Source organism: Lycium barbarum, chromosome 1, assembly GCF_019175385.1.
Source record: "Lycium barbarum isolate Lr01 chromosome 1, ASM1917538v2, whole genome shotgun sequence".
NCBI lineage: Eukaryota > Viridiplantae > Streptophyta > Magnoliopsida > Solanales > Solanaceae > Lycium > Lycium barbarum.
This window is the reverse complement of record NC_083337.1, coordinates 62,889,268-62,910,608: the sequence shown is the minus strand read 5'-3', so window position 1 is coordinate 62,910,608 and position 21,341 is coordinate 62,889,268.

Below are 21,341 nucleotides of genomic sequence, written 5' to 3'. Positions count from 1 at the left end.
TCTACGGATGTGCATCGATTACAGGCAATTGAACAAAATGATGATAAAGAACAAATATCCTCTTCCAAGGATTGACGACTTATTCGACCAATTACAAGGTGCCAAGTGGTTTTCTAAAATAGACTTGAGGTCGGGTTATCATCAAGTGAGGGTTAGAGAAACGGATATTCCCAAAATAGACTTCCGAATGAGATATGGCCACTATGAATTCCGAGTGATGTCGTTTGGGCTAACTACCGCTCTGGCAGTGTTCATTAATATGATGAATAATGTATTCAGGCCGCTCTTGGATTTGTTTGTCATAGTATTTATTGATGACATTCTAGTATATTCTCGCACAGAATCAGAACATGCAGATCATTTGAGAATTGTACTTGGCATTCTTCGAGGCCGAGAATTGTATGCAAAATTTTCAAAGTGCGAGTTTTGGCTAAATTCTGTAACATTTCTGGGCCATGTTATTTCGGATGATGGCATTCGAGTCGACACTCAGAAAATTGAAGCGGTGAAGACTTGGCCAAGGCCTACAACGCCTACAGAAGTTCGTAGTTTTCTGGGGTTGGCAGGTTATTATCGAAGATTCGTAGAGGGCTTTTCATCTATTTCAGCTCCATTGACAAAGCTAACCCAAAAGTCAGCCAAATTTCAATGGAATGATGCTTGCGAACGCAGCTTCCAAGAGCTGAAAGATAGGTTGACCTCAGCTCCGATCCTAACACTTCCAGAAGGGTCAGATGGCTATGTGGTGTATTGTGACGCTTCCGGTGTTGGACTAGGGTGCGTATTGATGCAGCATGGTAAAGTTATTGCATATGCTTTGAGACAATTACGGAAGCATGAAAAGAATTATCCGACTCATAATCTCGAATTGGCTGCAGTTATTCATGCCTTAGAAATATGGAGGCATTATTCGTATGGTGTACATGTTGATATTTTTACAGATCAGAAAAGTCTTCAGTACATTTTCAAGCAAAAGGAGTTAAATCTGCGGCAGAGGCGGTGGTTAGTGTTATAGCCCGTATTTTGTACGTTCGGATAATTCAAGATAATTGCAAGAAGTTAAAGGTAAGACTATTTTCCAAATTATTTTAGTGAACAAGTTGTTTATTGGTATGGAAATATTGAGAAAGGCTAAGGGTAAAATGGGAATTTCACAAAATATTCAAGAAGGTTCACATGGTATTAGTAGGAGCCATATATATATATATATATATATATATATATATATATATATATATATATATATATATATATATGGAAAAGTGATGACAAAATAAGATAATTAGTCATCCTTTTTTTTAATTTAAGAAACTTTAAGAAAGGGGGCATGTGTCCACTTGGTATTGGGGGGAGCTATATATATATATATATATATATATATATATATATATATAGAGAGAGAGAGAGAGAGAGAGAGATGACCAAGCAAGACAAATTATTCATGAAATTTCAAGAAGAAAACTTGGAGAGAAAAAATAGGGCCATTCGGCCAAGGTTCCAAAATTTGGTGCCAAGGAAATTTATCAAGAAAAATTATTTTCTTCTAGTATTCTAACTAATTTGAAGGCCCTAATTAACATGGAGTGGTTGTTGGAACAAGCAAAATATTCATGGTGCAAGATGGAAGCTCTAGCCGAATAGAGGAGTCAAAGAATAAAGGTAAGGTTTAACCCCTTCTTTCATGTGTTATGGATGATTTGTGAGTGTTGAAGTATGTGGAAATGGATGAAATTCATGATTTATATATGTGGAGGTGGTGGCCGAATAGGGCCATGTTGTGTAAGGATGATGAATTGATTTTATTTAGTAGTTTGATTGTTGATATTGTGGATTCCATAATAAAAATGAAGGTTTGATGAATTGAAATGAAGTTGGAATCATTTTGGGATTGTTGAAGAAGTTAATGTGACATTAGTATGGTTTCTTATATTTGTAGGAATGATATTGCTAATGTGTAGGTTGTAAATATAATTCATGAATTTGGAAGTGAGACATTTGTTTGGAAGATTGTAAGTTGGGTTGTTGTAATTGAAATTGAAAGAAGGAAATAGGTTGTTATTGTTCTTGTTGAATTTGGAAGGTCTCGGGTGAAGTAGTAGGTTGATTGGGTTTTTTTGAATGTTATGTGAATTGTTTGAAGTATTTTTGAATCATGTTAGAAAGATTTCGGATTAATACTTGAATGTGGGATCATTGGTGTTAGCTTGATAATATGTGATTGAATTGACTATAAATGAAATACCGTTGAATTGTGTGACGAAGGTTGCTAATGTTAGAATATATTTTGGATTGATTATTGAAGTTGTTAGTATGATTGTTGGTATTGTTGCGGATAATTTGGCCGAGTTGAATTCTCGGATTGTCGTTGATAAATTGGCCGAGTTAAATTCTCGGGGATGGTGTATTTACAGGGGAAATGTTGCCGAATTTCGGTAGAATATAAATGAATTCATTTGAAAGACTAAGACAAGTATATGTCGATGAATCTAATGATTATGTCAATTCTCTTGAATGTAGACTAGCAAGTTTGGACGAATAAGCGTATATAATAGGACGTGAAACAGGTATGTAAGGCTTACCCTTTCTTCCCTTTGGCATGATCTTTGTGAAACCAACATGACAAAGTATATGTATTATTTCAAAGAAATTCCTATTCTTAGAGCCACTAGGATGGCTAATGTTCTTGATTTCCGAAGAACTATTTTGCTATGTCTTGATACAAGTGTGTGGTTCCAAAAGTTCTATGTTGATTTGATTCATAGCGATATTCGAAAGGTACTTGATATGATTATTGCTTTGATATTCCAAAAATAGCTTCTGAAACGTTCATGGAAGGTTCTGTACTTCAAACACTCGTAACTTTCTTATACTAAGTCGGATTGACCCGAAACTTGTTTCTGAGCCTTCAAGTGACGGTAGGTATACTTATCCATCGAGTCTTTCATAATATATTCGGAGGTTACCGACCTTACGTCCCTCCGATAGAGGCATAACATTCTTTAGGCTCTCCTGCATGCTGCTTACATGATATATGTATATGATATATGTATACGCTACATGAACATGAAATATGTATATGTATATGGGGTAAGGGGAAAGGTGAGGCGCTATAGACGCATTGCCACCTGATCAGTTGGTATCGGAGCCGGTGGTAGGGCAAACCCAGTGGTGGGGCAAACCTCAGCAAGAACGCTGAGTCCCAAAGGGGGGGTGAGTGTAAGGCTTGCCTTAGGCGAATCCCACATTGGTTTAGGCAAATCCCACATTGGTTCAGGCAAATCCCACATCGGTTAATATCGTCCCGGACGCGGGATATATGTGGCTAAATGGATCGGAGCCGATGCCTCGACAATATGATATGTTCTATTTTACATATATATGAAAAACAAATGTTTTCAAAGAAAGTAAAATATGATATGTATATATATGGATCGGGCTGCACGTTCCGCAGCACTAAGCATGCATGGTACCCGCATAAAAGGCATTCAGATGTACCGGTTACTCTTTTACCCCATGATGTGCTCTATATCTCCATTCTGTTATTATTCATAATTACATCTCTTACTATGTTACTATTTATGCCTTACATACTCAGTACATTGCTCGTACTGACCCCCTTTCTTCGGGGGCTGCGTATCATGCCGCGCAGGTACACCCAGATGAGTAGAAGCCATTATAGAAGATGTTCCAGCGAAGTTGGCAAGCTCCATTTGCTCCTGGAGAGTTGCCGGGTCAGAGTATTATGCTATGATGTCTTGTTTGAAGTTAGAGACTTTGCAGACAGAGTCGTGGGTATAGAATGTCGGTATTGTAAGCAGCTCCACCAGCCGATGTGTTATTGTGTTTCATGTGACGATAGAATTTATTTGAATTGAGTACGATGAAAAGAAAGATTTTGAAAGCTTTACTATATATTTCATTATATTTGATTTAAGAGTTCAAGGAGACTATGTGTGTAATAAGAGTCAGCGGGTTCGCTCGGCTCCGAGTATGGGGTCGGGTGCCCATCACACCCTAGTAAGATTGGGGTGTGACAGTTAGAATTGTTGAAAGATTATGATGTGAATATTTTGTACCACCCCGGGAAAGCGAATGTAGTAGCCGATGCGCTTAGCCGCCGATCAATGGGCAGTTCATGCGAAGTCCCCTCGGAAAAGAAAGAGATGGTTCATGAGCTCCGCTAATTAGCTAATCTTGGAGTGCGGGTGATTGATTCGGGTAATGCAGGGATTGGCATCAATGACCCCACAATTTCGTCCTTCGACAAGGAAGTGAAAGAACGGCAATATGGAGATCCTCAATTGTGTCATTACAGAGACACGTCTCATGGAAAAGAAAAGTCTCCGTTTGAAGTCTCTCTGGATGGAATTCTTAGATACCGAGGTAGGTTATGTGTGCCGAATATAGCAGAATTGCGCCGACAAATTTTAGAAGAAGCACATTGTTCTCGGTATTCTATACACCCTGGTGCAACCAAAATGTATCGTGATCTCAAGACGATATATTGGTGGGATGGCATGAAGAGAGACATAGCCGAGTTTGTGGCACAGTGTCCAAATTGCCAACAAGTAAAAGCTGAACATCAGAAGCCAGGGGGCTTGTTACAGGCAATAGAAATCCCTACTTGGAAATAGGAAGTGATAAACATGGATTTTATAGTGGGATTACCTCGTTCCTATGGCAAGTATGATTCCATATGGGTGATCGTGGACAGATTGATGAACTCAGCCCATTTCCTCCCAGTTACGACTACATACTCAGCGGAAGATTATGCAAGGCTGTATCTCAAGGAGATTGTGCGACTTCATGGTGTTCCATTATCCATCATCACAGACAGAGGAGCACAATTTACAGCCAAGTTTTGGAAATCCTTTCAAGAAGGTCTAGGCACTCAAGTGAAGCTTAGCACGGCATTTCATCCGCAGATGGATGGGCAAGCTGAGCGTACCATTCAAACCTTGGAAGATATGTTACGAGCATGTGTGCTGGATTTTGGTGGAAGTTGGGACAATCATTTGCCGCTAATTGAATTTGCATATAACAACAGCTATCATTCCAGTATTCAAATGGCTCTATATGAAGCTTTATACAGAAGGAAATGTAGATCTCCAATTGGATGGTTCAAAATAGGAGAAGCGCAATTAGTAGGCCCTGAATTGATTCAAAAAGCGGTGGAAAAGGTTTAGGTGATTCAATATCGATTATTAACAACCCAAAGTCACCAAAAGTCCTATGCGGACAATCGCCGACGAGACTTGGAATTTTGAGTTGGTGATTAGGTATTCCTGAAAGTATCGCCAATGAAAGGGATGATGAGATTCGGCAAGAGAGGGAAGTTAAGTCCTAGGTACATTGGGCCTTATGAAATCATCCGCAAGGTGGGCCAAGTAGCCTATGAATTGGATTTGCCTTCGGAGCTTGAATCAGTCCATCTAGTTTTCCATGTTTCGATGCTCCGCAAGTGTATTGGAGATCCCACAAAGATTGTTCCGATAGATGATGTGCAAGTAACAGAAAAGCTAACCTATGAAGAAGTGCCTATCGCTATCCTCGACAAGCAAGTGCGGAAACTCCGAAACAAAGAGGTGGTTTCAGTTAAAGTCTCGTGGCGAAACAATAACCAGGAAGAAATAACTTGGGAAGCGGAAGAGAGTATGAAGTCTAAGTATCCACATTTATTTCGACCCCCAGGAGAGATTCAAGATGAAACGCCAACGATATAAGGTATGTATGTTTATTTTCATGCTTTTGGCCGTGTGTGGCCATAGATATGTTGATGTTATGATGCAGCCCTGTGAGGCGATGATATTATGGGTTGTTGTGACAGGTTGGTAGTGCTAGATTACAGGGGAAACTCTGGCGAAATTTTCATAGAATCCCAAGTGTTTAACATTCGAGGACGAATGTTCCAAAAAGGGGGGAAGAGTGTTACACCTCGAAAATTTTCCCGTGAACGTACAGTGAAAAGTTTCAGGTTTGCACTTTGGCCAAGTTGGTCGTAAAGTGGAATACGGCCCGTAAAGTAGTTTACGGACCGTAAACTGCTATCGTCCTCCAACCTTCCAAAATTTCAACTTTCTGTCAAATGCTGAAAATGGTTAAATACGATTTGGAATACGGACCGTAAATCGAAATACAGCCCGTAAACTGAGTCGTAAATTGCCATGATCTCCAGCATGCCTTTCTGGTTTTGATATGCTTAAATACGGTCGCGAAGGACGGACCGTAAACCAGAATACGGCCCGTAAAGTGGGTTTACGACCACTGTACACCTCAGTCACTGTTCATTCCGGAATAGATTTTAAGTCATTAAAAAGAGACCCAAACTCATTCAAATCATTTCATATTCACGATATTTCTTTCAAGAAGCATTTGGAATACTCTCTACTCTTCATCACAAGAAAACCAAAGGAAATTAGTGATCAACTACATAAAACCCATGAAATCAAGTGTAAGAATCACACTAAAGTTCTTCTTTCTCAAGAAACCCCAAAAGAAGTGAAGTAGGGTTTTGGTGCTAGAGGAGTTAATCCATTCAAAGCTTGTTCAAGAATCATATAAGGTAAGTTTCATGACCATTTCATGTTGTTTAAGGTATTGGAAGGTTAAGATACCCGAATTGTAGAAAAGCATAGCAAATGGGTAATAAATGAGTGAATAGTGCCATGAGTGAATGGTAGTTGAATTGAATCATGAATGTTGATATGTTGTGGTTATGAATACATTATAAATGACGTTTAAACTATGAAATAAGTACTATATACGCGAAAACGCAACAATGAGTTATAAGTATAAATGTGGACAAATTGGAGGGAGATGGTGGATTGTGGTTAATGTATATGAATGATGATTGTCGATTACAATATTGTGGATGTTGTTGTGAGCGTTTGGGAGTTGATGTAAGATATGGGAAAAGTAGTATAAACAAAGGAAATGTTGCCCAATCTTCCCTAGAATTAGTGGCGCGTTCTTATAGTTGATTAACTAACGCAAATGCGAATTCTCTCTTGAAGGTAGAAACGAGATATCGAAGGAGAACAAACAAGCGCTAGCCTAGTTAAACGTCAAAGGTATGTGAGGCTAGTCCCTTCTTTCTAATGGCATGAATCCTATAGTGTAACTACTTTCCTATCCACGAGCCTATGTCTATAATTAGCTACACAAGGTAATGAGTAAAGTATAGAAATTCTAATACATATGATGTGATACCCCTATGATGTTAATGGTGCGATTTATTGCTTACACTCACCTTATATGCTCATTCCTTCGAGGTGAGGCAGGATGTCGATGATCGCTCCATAATGAAATTGGGGGATCACGACCTTACGTCACCCCGATAAAGTATAGCTGATCTTGAGCCTTATGCATGTACTATGATAAGATAAACATACCATGATGTGCATATTATGATGATGATGATATAACACCGCGCCTAGTTTGCCGGGCAATCACCGCTAAGGCGGGCAGCTATACGTACACACCATGGCCAGATGGCATGGGCAGACACCTCTAGTGGGCGGCATGAGATGATACCCTAGACGCGGGAGGCCTGGACGCAGGCTAATGTTATTGATTATCACACCGATCCGATACAGATGGGCAGTTTATACATTATGCATATATGATATGATGATGAGTATAAGTAAGACAGCATGACTTATTTTCTTTATACTTGACAGTCAGATTCAGATGTTCCATATTGATGTCTTCTTTTCATCATTATCTTATTTCATTGTTCATTCCTCTCATACTCAGTACAATGTTCGTACTAACGTCCGTTTTCTTTGGACGCTGTGTTCATGCCCACAGGTAGACAGGCAGGAGAGGTCGATCCAGACCCGTAGTAGCTGTCAGCTGATTGGAAGCACTCCCTTGTCCCGGAGGTGATTGATTATTCTTTTGTGTATATAGACATGTATATGTATTTTTGGGCATGACGGGGTCTTGTCCCGTCCCTATGATCAGTACTCCAGTAGAGGCTCATAGATGCGCAGTGTGGGTTAGATGGTCTCACGCGATGGCTACTGTATATATATATATATATATATGTATCACTATTTTGATAGCCTAAAGGCATATGTATATGAAAGTATTTTGTGTTTTCATATGAAATATGATTTTCCTACGCTAAGAGTATAAAGATGATAAAAAGGGCATTAAATGAGTAAGATGAGCAATAGAGCGAGCGGTGCTCGGCGGTTAGCCCCGGGTACCCATCGCGGCCCTAATTGGGTCGTGACAGTTTTCCTTACAACTTTCCTCAGGGGATCAACTATCATATAAATGAGGTAATAACCTCGTACAAATATCGAGAATCATGAGCTTTAGTAATTTTGGAGGTAGAGTCGTTTGGAAGACATTTTGGAACCCATGAGATTGTATATAGCAAAGGAATCATGCCTTAATGAAAGAAGGGTTAGCCTTACATACCTCGTCGTATTCTTAACTACTTAACATTCGCCGTCGAAGCTTGGAGAATCTACATTTGGAAGGATTCATGCCATGATTAAGCCTTAATGATACTCTTAAATTCAACTAGAATAATTCATGATCTAACAAAAATTGGGCGGCATTTCCCCTATTTCATCAACTTCCAGCATATTGCAAAACAGCTCCCAAACAACCACAATAACATAATTAAGAAATCATATTTCATTGAGCCTTCAAAATTCATTCTCATGCTCAACTTATACTAACAACTTCACACCCATTCTTAGCACATTTTCATACAATGCTTCCTCCTCACTATTACTACCTTCCATAACAAGATTATACCCATATCATGCTAAGAATCATGACTCAAGTTAGCTTACTACTCAAAAACATCATAAAAGTTACATTTAGCCCTCGTTTTCTACTTTCTTCTTCTACCCAAGTTGTTCAACAACCAAGCATTCATGAAAACATGAAATAAGCATGTAAACTAACCTTTTATCTCATAAGAATGAGCTTTGGAGAAAATATCAACTTATATGAAAACCCTAGCTTTAATACCCACAAAATTCTTGTTGTCTACTAACCCTAGCAAGACTTCTAACACATGTATATCTTGATTCTTGCCTCTTGATCTTTGTTTTCTCTTGGGTTAGAGTGGAATATGCTTGGAGAAGGGTTTGGAGCTCTCAAGAATTGTGGAAATGTGAGAAATGAAATAAAAGAACAAGGGCCATCTATTTATACAAAAATAAGGAATCTGCCCGATGGACTCATACGGACCACTTATACAGTCCGTATAAGTGGACCGTATAACAACACCATGAAAACATCCCTTTCTGTAAAGATCATGTTATACGGACCCCCTTATACGGACCGTATAAGAGGTCGTATAACTCACAGTTATCCGAACCTTTCTCTCGTTGATTCGTTTGACTTCCAATCCTCATGGAACCTTGTTGGCACTTGTTTAACACTTCATTAACCATACAATAATCCCTATTGCAGCCCCTCAAGATATTTCTGAATAAATATTAGCTCAATTATAGCAAAAACCTTTCCGAACACGCTTACTCACAAGGCAACAAAATCCGAAATTTCTGAGATGTAACAAGTCTGAACCTCCTTTGGAAGTGGAAACAAATGTGGATGCCTAGACTTCATATATTCCTCAGCTTCCTAAGTTATTTCTTCTTTATTATTGTTTCTCCATAGAACTTTAACTGAAGCTACATCTTTAGTTCTTAGCCTCCAAACTTGTCTATCTAGGATTGCAATGGGAACTTCTTCGTAGGATAATTGCTCGGTGACCTGGACATCATCTACAGGTACAATTCTAGAAGGATCTCCAATGCACTTGTGAAGCATTGACACATGAAACACCGGATGAACTAACTCCATGTCTGAAGGTAAATCTAACTCATAAGCCACCGACCCACTTTGTGTACAATCCTGTAAAGTCCAATATACCGAGGACTAAGCTTACCCTTTTTACCAAATTTAATGACGCCCTTCATTGGTGACACTTTCAAGAATACCCAGTCATCAATTTGGAACTCTAAGTTTCGTCGGTGATTATCTGCATAAGACTTCTGATGACTCTGGGTTGTCATTAATTGGTCCTGAATAAGCTTGATCTTCTCCACTGCTTGCTGGACCAAATCTGGCCCTATTAACTTAGTCTCTCCCACTTCGAACAATCCAATCGGTGATCTACACATGCGCCCATATGAAGCCTTATACGGGGCCATTTGAATACTGGAATGATAACTATTGTTGTAAGCAAACTCAATAAGCGGTAAGTGATCATCCCAACTACCTCCAAAATCTAAAACACATGCCCGTGGCATATCTTATAGAGTCTGAATGATACAATCAACTTGTCCATCAGTCTACGGATGGAATGCTGTGCTAAGGGTCACCTGCGTCCCCAAACCCTCTTGGAAGGACTTCCAGAAATTAACTGTAAACTATGCTCCTCTATAAAAAATAATGGATACTGGAACACCATGGAGTCGTACTATCTCTTTGATGTGAAGCTTCGCCTAATCTTCAACTGAGTATGTAGTTCTAATAGGTAGGAAATGAGCTTATTTCGCAAGGCAATCGACGATTACCCATATGGAATCATACTTACGCTGAGAACGAGGCAAGCCTGTAATGAAATCCATATTAATCACTTCCCGTTTCCAAGTCGGACTCTGTATAGCTTGCAACAATCCACCAGGCTTCTGATGCTCGATCTTTACTTGCTGACAGTTAAGACATCGACCTACGAACTCCAGTATGACTTTCTTCATTCCATCCCACTAATAAATTGACTTAATATCATGATACATCTTCGTTGCTCCCGGATGAACAAAATAACGGGAACAATAGGCTTCTCCCAAGATCTGGCGACTTGACCCTACAACATCGGGAACACATAATCTGCCTCGATTTCTGAGAACTCCATCTACAGAAATCTCAAATGGTGACTTTTTATTCTAAGGGAAAGTATTTCCATAATAAATTAACATGGGATACTCATATTTGCGCTCTTTCACCTCCACTACGAAAGACGAAACAACTGAATTCTAGATAGTAACTCCTGTATTGCCCGAGTCCATTAATCGAACTCCCAAACTAGCTAACTACTGAAGCTCATGAGCTAACTCCCCCTTCTCCGGTTGGACATAACATAGGCTCCCCATGGATCTACGGCTGAGAGCATCGGCTACGACGTTCGCCTTCCCAGAATGATATAAGATGCTGACATCATAATCTTTCAATAGCTCCAACCATCGCCTTTGCCACAAATTCAACTCTTTTTGCTTAAAAATATACTGGAGGCTCTTATGGTCTGTATAGATATCAATATGAACGCCATACAAATAGTGCCTCCACATCTTCAATGCATGAATCACTGCGGCTAACTCTAGATCATGTGTTGGATAATTCTTATCGTGCTTCCGCAACTGCCTTAAAGCATAAGCTATAACCTTACCATATTGCATCAACACACAACCTAGCCCAACGCCTGAGGCATCAAAATAGGCAACATAGCCCTCCGATCCCTCTGAAAGTGTCAGAACCGGGGTCAAAGTCAATCTATTCTTCAATTCTTGAAAATTATGTTCACACGCATCAGTCCATTGAAATTTAGCTGTTTTCTAAGTCAGCTTCGTTAGTGGTGCAGAGATGGAAGAAAACCTTTTACAAATCTCCTGTAACAACCTGCCAAACCCAGAAAGCTATGAACTTTCGTAGGTGTTGTAGGTCTTGGCCAAGTGTTCACAGATTCAATCTTCTGGGTATCCACCCTGTCACGACCCAACCCCGTGGGCCGCGACTGGTATCCTAACTGGATACCCATACGTACCTACTTAACAGAATTTCGTACCATACTGATTTTTTTTTTCAAACAGATGTGTACAGAATCAGGCCGATACAGATGCGGCGCACGCGAACATATACATACCTGAACATACAGAAATTTACAGACAAGCCGACGAGGCTAACATACAGACGGAGTCACAAAATCATTCGTACTTACCTAAACAGATGAAACCCGTAACCCACATATCTATCTACAGGCCTCTACAGACATACAGAATCAGATGACGGGACAGGGCCCCGCCGTACCCCAAAATACCATACATACAGAGTCTACAGATGACAGAAGATATATACCAAAAGTATTTGCTCCGAATTAAAGGAGCTCTTCCAATATAGCATAATCGATGCCCTAAACTGGTGGCGTATCTCCAGGTGCGTCTGTACCTGCGGGCATGTAACGCAGCCCCCGAAGAACCGGGGGTCAGTACGAAAAATGTACCGAATATGCAAAGCAGAAAAATAACAAACCTAATCATAGTCTGAACCGGAACCATATATATATATAGCGGACAGAACCATAAATCGAACGGACGGACGGAATCATAATCCCAACAGACGGACAGAATCATGGTTCAGACAGACAGATAGAACCGCAACCATACAGACGTACAGAATCAGAATCCATACGGACATACAGAATCAGGATCCATACGGACATACAGAATCAGAATCCATACGGACATACAGACAAAATCGTAATCCAGACGGACGGACAGAAGTATGCCGGACAGAATTATGCATGCAGAGTCATACAGAATCATACAGAATCATACAGAGACATGTGCTTATATAAATGCTGGTGGCACATGCATACATACATACAGATCCCGGCCCTGTCTGGGGGCGCGGTAACAGAACCCGGCCCTCTTAGTACGGGACGCGGTGGACAGACAGAATCAGATCAGATCATATGCCATCCTGGCCACCATCCCCATACACAGATCATAATATCATAGTCATACAGATATAACAGATCCCGGCCCGCACGCCGAGGGACGCGGTGAATAATGCAGAGGAACATGCACGATAACAGAACCTGGCCCGGGACGCAGTGAAGGAATGCATTGAGACAGCCACGAACAGATTAATGAGAAACCACATACATACAGACTCAACATACAGACTCAATCAAACTGAAAGGTGCCAAACGACGAGTCAAGTCAGAGTATCCGGATAGTATGCATAATACGCGCCTACGTCCTACTTGGGAAGGCACGACAGATTATTATCAGGATCAGATTCTCAGATGTCCAGAAATCATTTTGTAAGATTTGCATAAAAATAGTCATTTCATAATCAAAATAATAGTCCAGATGTTTTCTGAGAAAATCGGACAGAACCAAAGTAATTAAGATTATACAGAAGGCATCGGGCCTTGTGGGCCCGCCTCGGACCAACTCGGGGCGACATATGTAAATTACTGATAATAGACCTTATGAGGTCATCCATAATCATTTGGAAGTGTTCCGACTCCGTTTGGGAAGGTTTCGTGCAAAAGTTCACTTTGAAGGCATTTTATAAGGAAATGGTTTCAATTGTACTGAAGGAATTGGAACGGATTTCCATCTCGAATTCCGAGAAACGGAGTCGTACTTAAGGCTCGCGGCTGAGCCTATTACATCCAGAACATGCCTAAGAATAAAGGGGAAGGCTTTACATACCTCGATTGCGCCTTACGTTCGCTTGGCTTCAATTCCAATTTCGTCCAAAATCTAGAAATGGTCAAGTTTACCAATTGTTAATTTCAAACTTTAAGACTCCAAAGTTAATACATACTTGCCTACCGAAATTTCGGCAGCATTTCCCCTATATATATAACATCCCCGAGACTTAGCTCGGCTTGGTTCACCAACACAGCAACCCAGAAACAACATCAATAACAACAACAAGCATAACATAATACATGATATGGCTTTACTAGCCGTCTTTCCGGCATAACGAAACATCATTCATTTCAACCTTACGCTTCCAAACCAATCCTACCATTTTCATATTCAACACTTATCAAGATCATTACCACATATTTCAGGGGCATATCATACCATTTTCACAAGATATACACAAGATATACGCAATATACAAGTTTCCTACTAAGGGCAGATTTCGCCCACAAGTTCCAATCTTTAACCTAAACATCCATAACATATTCTTATCTTCCAATTCCATTTACATACCATAACAATTTGCATTCTTACAATTTCATTCTCATAATCACATAAACTATACTAACATCACCTACTTTCCGACAATCAATTAACAACATTTTTTTCTCATTTTCATCACAAGATTACCACACAATTAACATACTAATTATATGAAATCCATGTTCCTTCCAACATATAGCACCACACGGCCACACACACAATTTTCCAACTTCCACTAATTCATTCAACTTTCACTTCTAATACAATTTCTACCATACTACAACTAAATTCTAACATGAATTCAAATCCTCATGAACATACAATACATGCACACTTTCGGCCAACATGCATACCACCTCAACACACAAGATTTTCATATTTTTTCATTCATTTCCACACACTACAACATACATATACCTTCCATATCATAACAAAAGCATAAAATCCTTACCTTTCTCCCAAGTTCTTTACTTGCTACAAAAATCACTTTCTTGCCAAGATAATTATACCATTTTGTAGAGGACCTTGCACTTGGTAAGATTACAACAAAATTATAACTCTTGCATCAAAGTTGAGGCTTGGAGAATTTTTTTTCTTTTCTTTCTTTCTCTCTTTCCTCCACCCGAAACCTCTCTTCTTTTTCTCCTCTTGTTTGTTCTTTGTTTTTCTTGTTTTCTCTTGAAGGTTCTTAGGATATAGATGACTTATAATATAATTTGTCACATGGAAAATAATTCCATGGACTTGGATCAATGTATATGGCCGGTTGGGCCTTCCCTTTTGGGCCTCATCTTCTCTTATTTTTTTTTTCTTTTTGAGCCCACTTGGCTAACCTTGTAATTCATGGAACAAGTTTCCAAAATTTCCAATTTTGCCCTTGGCCTCCTTTCGTAATTCCACACCAACATATTCATAACCGACACATTCGTACCAAGCAAGGTCCAAATGTAGCCTTGTCCATTACAAGTCAAATTATTTCGAATTTTTCAAATATGCAAAAATGCCGGATGTAACACACCCGAATAGCATCAGCTGAAATAATGTGCCCCAGAAAAGTCACCGAATTAAACCAGAACTCACATTTTGAGAACTTTGTATATAGCTTCCGAGCCAGAATAATCCTAAGGATAGCACGTAAATGATCTGCATATACTATTCATCAAATCCATGAATACCGCTGGTGCATTAGTCAACCCGAACGACATTACTCGAAATTTGAAATGACCATATCTAGTTCTGAAGGCTGTCTTTGGAATGTCTTTCTCTCTAACTCCCACCTGGTGGTACCCTGATCTAAGATTTATCTTCAAAAATCATTTAGCGCCTTACAGCTGATCAAATAAATCATCAATTCTTGGGAACGAATATTTATTCTTTATTGTCACCTTATTCAGCTGTCGGTAACCAATACACATTCTCAAGGATCCATCTTTCTTCCCTACAAATAATACAGGTGCTCCCCACGATGATGAACTAGGCCTAATAAAGCCTTTCTCGAGCAAATCCTTCAGTTGCTCTTTTAACTCTTTCAGTTCTGCAGGAGCCATTCTATAAGAAGGAATATATATGGGCTTAGTATCTGGTAGAACATCAATGGAAAAATCAATCTCTCGTTCTGGTAGAAGACCTAGAAGTTCATTCGGGAACACATCTGGAATCTCATTCACTACTGGAATAGACTGAAGAGTCAGCGGCTTTGCTTTTGTATCTCAAACTCGGACTAAGTGATAAATATAACCTTTAGCAATCATCTTTCTTACCTTGACATAGGAAATAAACCTACCTCTCGGAGACGCTGTATTACCCTTCCACTTTAAAACTGGTTCTCCCGAAAATTAGAAACGAACCATTTTCGCTCTACAATCAACATTGGCATAACAAGAGGCCAACTAATCCATACCCATAATAACATCAAAATCTACCATTTTTAACTCAACCAAATCAGCCATGGTATGTCCGTCGCAAACTACAACCACAAAATTCCTATACACCGGTCTAGCTATCACTGGGTCGCTAACGGGTGTAGACACTTCAAAAGGTTTAATGGACTCAGGTTTCACCCCAACCAACCGGCAAAATAAGGAGTAACATATTACAACGTAGAACCTGGATCAATCAGTGCATATACATCATGAGAGAATACTGATAATATACCTGTGACAACATCGGGGAAACACTCAAGATCCTGTTACCCAGCTAGTGCATAAGTACCGTGTTGAGGACCACTCATACTGGATGTTCCTCCTCTACCTCTACTAAGGCCTACTGGTATTTGTGAGCTTTGCCTTAGAGGGCGTACAGATGATGAAGAACCAGCTGCTGATCCTGTAGGCTGGACCATACCTCTACCATCCCTCGATGGACAGTCACGCACCATATGGCCTGGCTGACCACAAGCATAACAAGCGTCTGAATCTAGGTGGCACTATCCCGATTGTGGCCTACCACACTGAGTACATCGTGGTACAGGTGGCCTCATCTAGCCTGAATCACCCCTATACTGGGAACCCATAGCTCTAGAACTTTGACTCCGTCTGAAATAAATAGGGCGATCAAATCTTTTGCCTGCAAATCGAGGAGGTGCACTAGCCGCTGACTGGCCTGAGTGCCTAGAATATTGCTTCCTCTGACCCTCTCTATACTCACTAATAGCACCTGAGGATTTGGCCCTCTTACTATAACCCCTATCATATACACGCTCACTCTCCCACTGCTGCTGTTGCTTCTCAAGATTCTGGGAATGGGCTTGAATACGAGAAATATTCATACTATCTAGAAGTGAGGCCGTCAAACAATCATCAAACAAATGTGGCCCCAAATCACTCATAAAACGGTCGACACAATCCCTTATATCAACTACCATAGCGGGAGCATACCTAGCCAAAGCATTAAAATGAAAGCTATACTCCTAGGCACTCATGTTCGCCTGTCTGAGGTTTAGGAATCTATCAGCTCTGGCCCGTCAAACTTCTGGCGGCAAATAGTGTGGGAGAAAAGCATCCACAGATTCTTGCCATACCAGTAGAGGTGTATATACTCCTCGAGAAGACACTCAGGTACTATACCAATGAACCGCCACATCTCGCAATCTATAAGAGGCCAACTCTACCGATTCAACATCCGAAGCATGCATTACTCGCTATGTCCTCAACATCTCATCTATGAAGTTTTGCGGATCCTCGTCTGTTTTTGACCTAAAGAATTCTGGAGGGTCCAAACTAATGAAATCAGGGATTCTGGCACTAACAGCTCTGTCTCCATGACCCGTACCTTGCCGCGAGCCTGAGTGGCTATCAACTAGGTCAATAACTGAATAGCCTCCCTCATCTCCTGGCCTGAGGCATCCGATGGAGGAATTGGGGGTGCTGGAGCTGAGGCTCCTCCATGCTCCTCCGGAGCAGGTGGAGTGTGAGAAGTCCAAGATGGAACCTCATTTTGGGACTCGCCCTACTCTATATCTATACGGGTACCCGCTTAGTTCTCCTTCCTGCCACTGACTTTCCCTTCTAGGCCACTGAAGCTTTTCTCTTCACCGGCATCGCTGAAATCATAATATAAGGTTAGGAAAAAGGGAATGCTTGTAACATGGCTCTATCGCACTATCTAAGATGAGAAAGGCCGGATAATAATTCCTAAATAATGTACTGGGCATGTAAGGCATAAATAACAACATAATAAAGATATGGAAGGTAACATGAGGTAAGAGAGATAACCTGTACATATGAATGCCTCTCAAGGTGGATGTCATGCATGCTTGGCTTTTTAAAAAAACATTTTTCATATATATATATATATATATGATGTCATGCATGCTTGGCTTTTTAAAAAAACATTTTTCATACATACATATATATATATATATATATATATATATATATATATATAGATTGCTGCGGAACGTGCAGCCCAATCCATGTATCATATCATGTCGTGTCCGAGTTAACATTATAATCTGCCCACTGCAATGGTGTGCACATCTACGTGCCTACCTGGCTGACTATAGCACGGCACGGTGTGAGAAAATACATACATATATATAAAGCATGCATGAGAGCCCAAATAAAAGCTATAAATCTAACTGAGTGACGTAAGGTCAGTAACCTCCGATATGTCGTTATGGAACAATCATCATCGCTATATCTCACCTTGAAAGAACAAATACCACAAGATGAGATCAACAACAATGAGTAAAATCAATAATCATGGAACAATTCAATAATATTATGAAAACAACAAGAGCTATAAGCTTTGGTATCTTTGGAAGTAGAATCATCATCATCATCACCAAAATCATCATCGATATAGAGAATGTTTGTCAACAATTGTCATGACCCAAATCGGAGGATTGCGACTGACACTCAAGACCCTACTCAGTTGAGTGCCATACTTATCACTACACTCATAAGTCATAATCTTATGTGAACCTTTAAATTATGAAATGACTCTTTTGTCAGGTAAAACATGAAAAACCTTTTAATAAAACTCTTTCATCTAGTCAGGGACTTCTTCCTTATCGTTAATTCAAAGAAAACCTTTAGTCACAATAAAATCTTTAAAACAATGCATATGAACACGTCGACCTACATGGCCGCTTTACACAACTATCGACATTTCGACGCACTATCCATAGGATACTGTCTGCAAAAGTCTCTAACATAAATGAGATACCATAACATAAGTTGGGCTAGGGCCCAACGTACCTGTAATGCATCTGACTCGAGGATATACATAAGTACTCTGACTCGACAACACTCTTAATACAAATGGAGTTCACCAAGCCAGCGAATAGCCCGGGAACATCCTATGGCAAGGGTCCTTTACTCAACTCTCTACACCTGTGTGGCATGAAACACAGCGGCCCCAGGCAAAGGGATGTTAATACGAATAATGTACTGAGTATGTAAGGCAAAATTGAAACATTATATCACGACTCGAATGATAAAAGGGAAACATACTCAATCTACACCTGTAACCAATACTGATAATCATGTATGTGCATATGAGCTTTTAAAACATCATGTGTATATATATAATGCATATCTTTGCCCTGCTCGCAGCCCCTTTGGGCATAATAGCATAATGGCCCTATCGGGCATCATAATCATCGTATACTAGCTGATCAGGTAGTTTGCGTATATAACGCCATAGCCCTTTCCTATAAAATTATGTCGTACATATATATAAGTGTGAAAATACATGATAATCTTTGTAAAACATCAAAGGACTCCCTTCGGAGCAACTTTTAGTTCAAAATGGGAACTTCTTCCCTTTTGTCATTTGTCTCTTTCGAGACTTAAAAATCAAATATGAAATGCATATGAATAAAGGAGCCTTATGAATGTCCCCTTCGGGATTTAGACATCATTATGAAAACGTACAACTTATGGATGCCCTTTTGGGACTTAAGAAGTCAAGGAACTCGGGATATGAACAACACCAATATAAACATAGGGACATGAGCTCCTACATATAGGAGTGGATTCATTATGAGTATCGTCACGTTCGTACTTATCATAGATCATGCCAAAATGAAAGAAAGGATAACCTTAACATACCTAGAAGCTTATTTCTCGACTTTTCAACCTATTTCCCGTCTTGAAATCTTCATAAGATCATTCATGGTCTCATAATCTACATATAAAACCAGTCATACTATTGTTAGGCTTATCGTTATATGCTTGTCTTAAGCTTTCAAATTAAATCCCCTTAAAATCTACTGAAATACGGGCAGCATCTCCTCTGTTTATATCCCTAGCCCGAAATAACAATACCTATAACCAACAAAATAACAACAACACTAACACCAACAACATCATCATCAATACCAAAATATTCCATAAAACATCCCACACGATGTTTATCATCATACAATAACAATATATACTTCTTGTCTTCCAAATCAAGGAGCATAATCTCATCAACACACTAACAACATTAGATACCATCCATATACATGGAAATTAGCCCAACAACACAGCTACAATAGGCTCAAAACATTCCATAAACTCATGTCTAATTGGACAACTACTCGCTCGGATCTGCATCTCTGATGGTGGGTGCTTCTGCATATTCTTCTAAGATGACTGAGCAATCTTCTTCTCGAAATAGCATCCCTATCCCTTCTTCAATGTCAATATCGCCTGACATAAGCATTCGGTTAGGAAATGACTGGTACAGATTTGGAATAGGTTTGCGGAGATCCGTGACCTCTTGCCTTTTCTTGGTAGGTATCTCAACTTTATTTGGAACATATCCCAGTCCGAAATGAAAATTTTCTTGAGAAAGGGGAATTGGCTCAGTGATGCCGTGCATATTCTTTACTAGACCTTTCTCGGGTTCGAACTCGTTCAAGATCATAGTTGAAGCAATCATCTTATATACTACCGCTTCGATGACAGGTACGGAACTATCCGGATAATTGTGCATGCTTGCTTCTCTATGGATTATCACCTTTTGTTCCTCCCAAACGAATTTTAGAGACTGGTGAAATGAAGATGGTACCACTCCTGCCGCGTGGATCCATGCCTTCCCCAAGAGTAAATTGTAGTTGGTAGGTATTTCCACAACCTAAAACCCGTTAGTGAATTCTGCTGGACTTACTCGTTAGTGAATTCTGTTGGACTTATTTAAATGTCCAGATCAACTGCTCCGATGGTATCACATTGACCTCCGTCAAATGCTCTTATATTAGTGTGGCTTTGACAAACCTTTCCAAGGTCATATCCTAGCTGCGCTAGGGTAGACTCGGGATAAATATTGAGTCACGCTTTATTATCGATCAGCACACGAGTCACTATTTTGTTGTGGCACATGACAGTGATGTGCAGTGCTTTGTTGTGATTCGTGGCTTCCCTGGGCAACTCTTTTTTCGTGAAGGTAATTTGGTGCTCTTCCATAACATGGGCGACCATTCTAGCCAGATTTTCACTACTCATCCCAGCTGAGACGTGGGCTTCCACCAATACTTTCATAAGAGCCGAGCGGTGCTGGGGTGAACTTTGTAAAGTGCCAACATTGAGATTTGGGTCTGTGTTTTCTTCAAGTGCTCCACAATGGAGTATTCTTTTGGCTGCATCCGGTGCCAGAAATCTTCAGCCTCACCCTCAGTAATTGCCCTTTTCTTATTTCCCTCTGTTCGGGGTGCCCCTTGGACTAGATCTTCGGGCGGCCCCGACATGGACCACAAATTCTTTTTGAGGAGGTGCAGGGGTTACTTGGGCCACATACGCAACGACTGGCATATGGATTAGTTGTAATGACCCGTTTCGTCGTTACTGTGAAATTCTAAGGAAGGCGACAACTATGGGGCTTAACAATGTCTCCACCTTCTCGCATCTTGGAAACCTTTCAAGCTAAACCAAGATTGTCATGTGCATCACGTAAGCA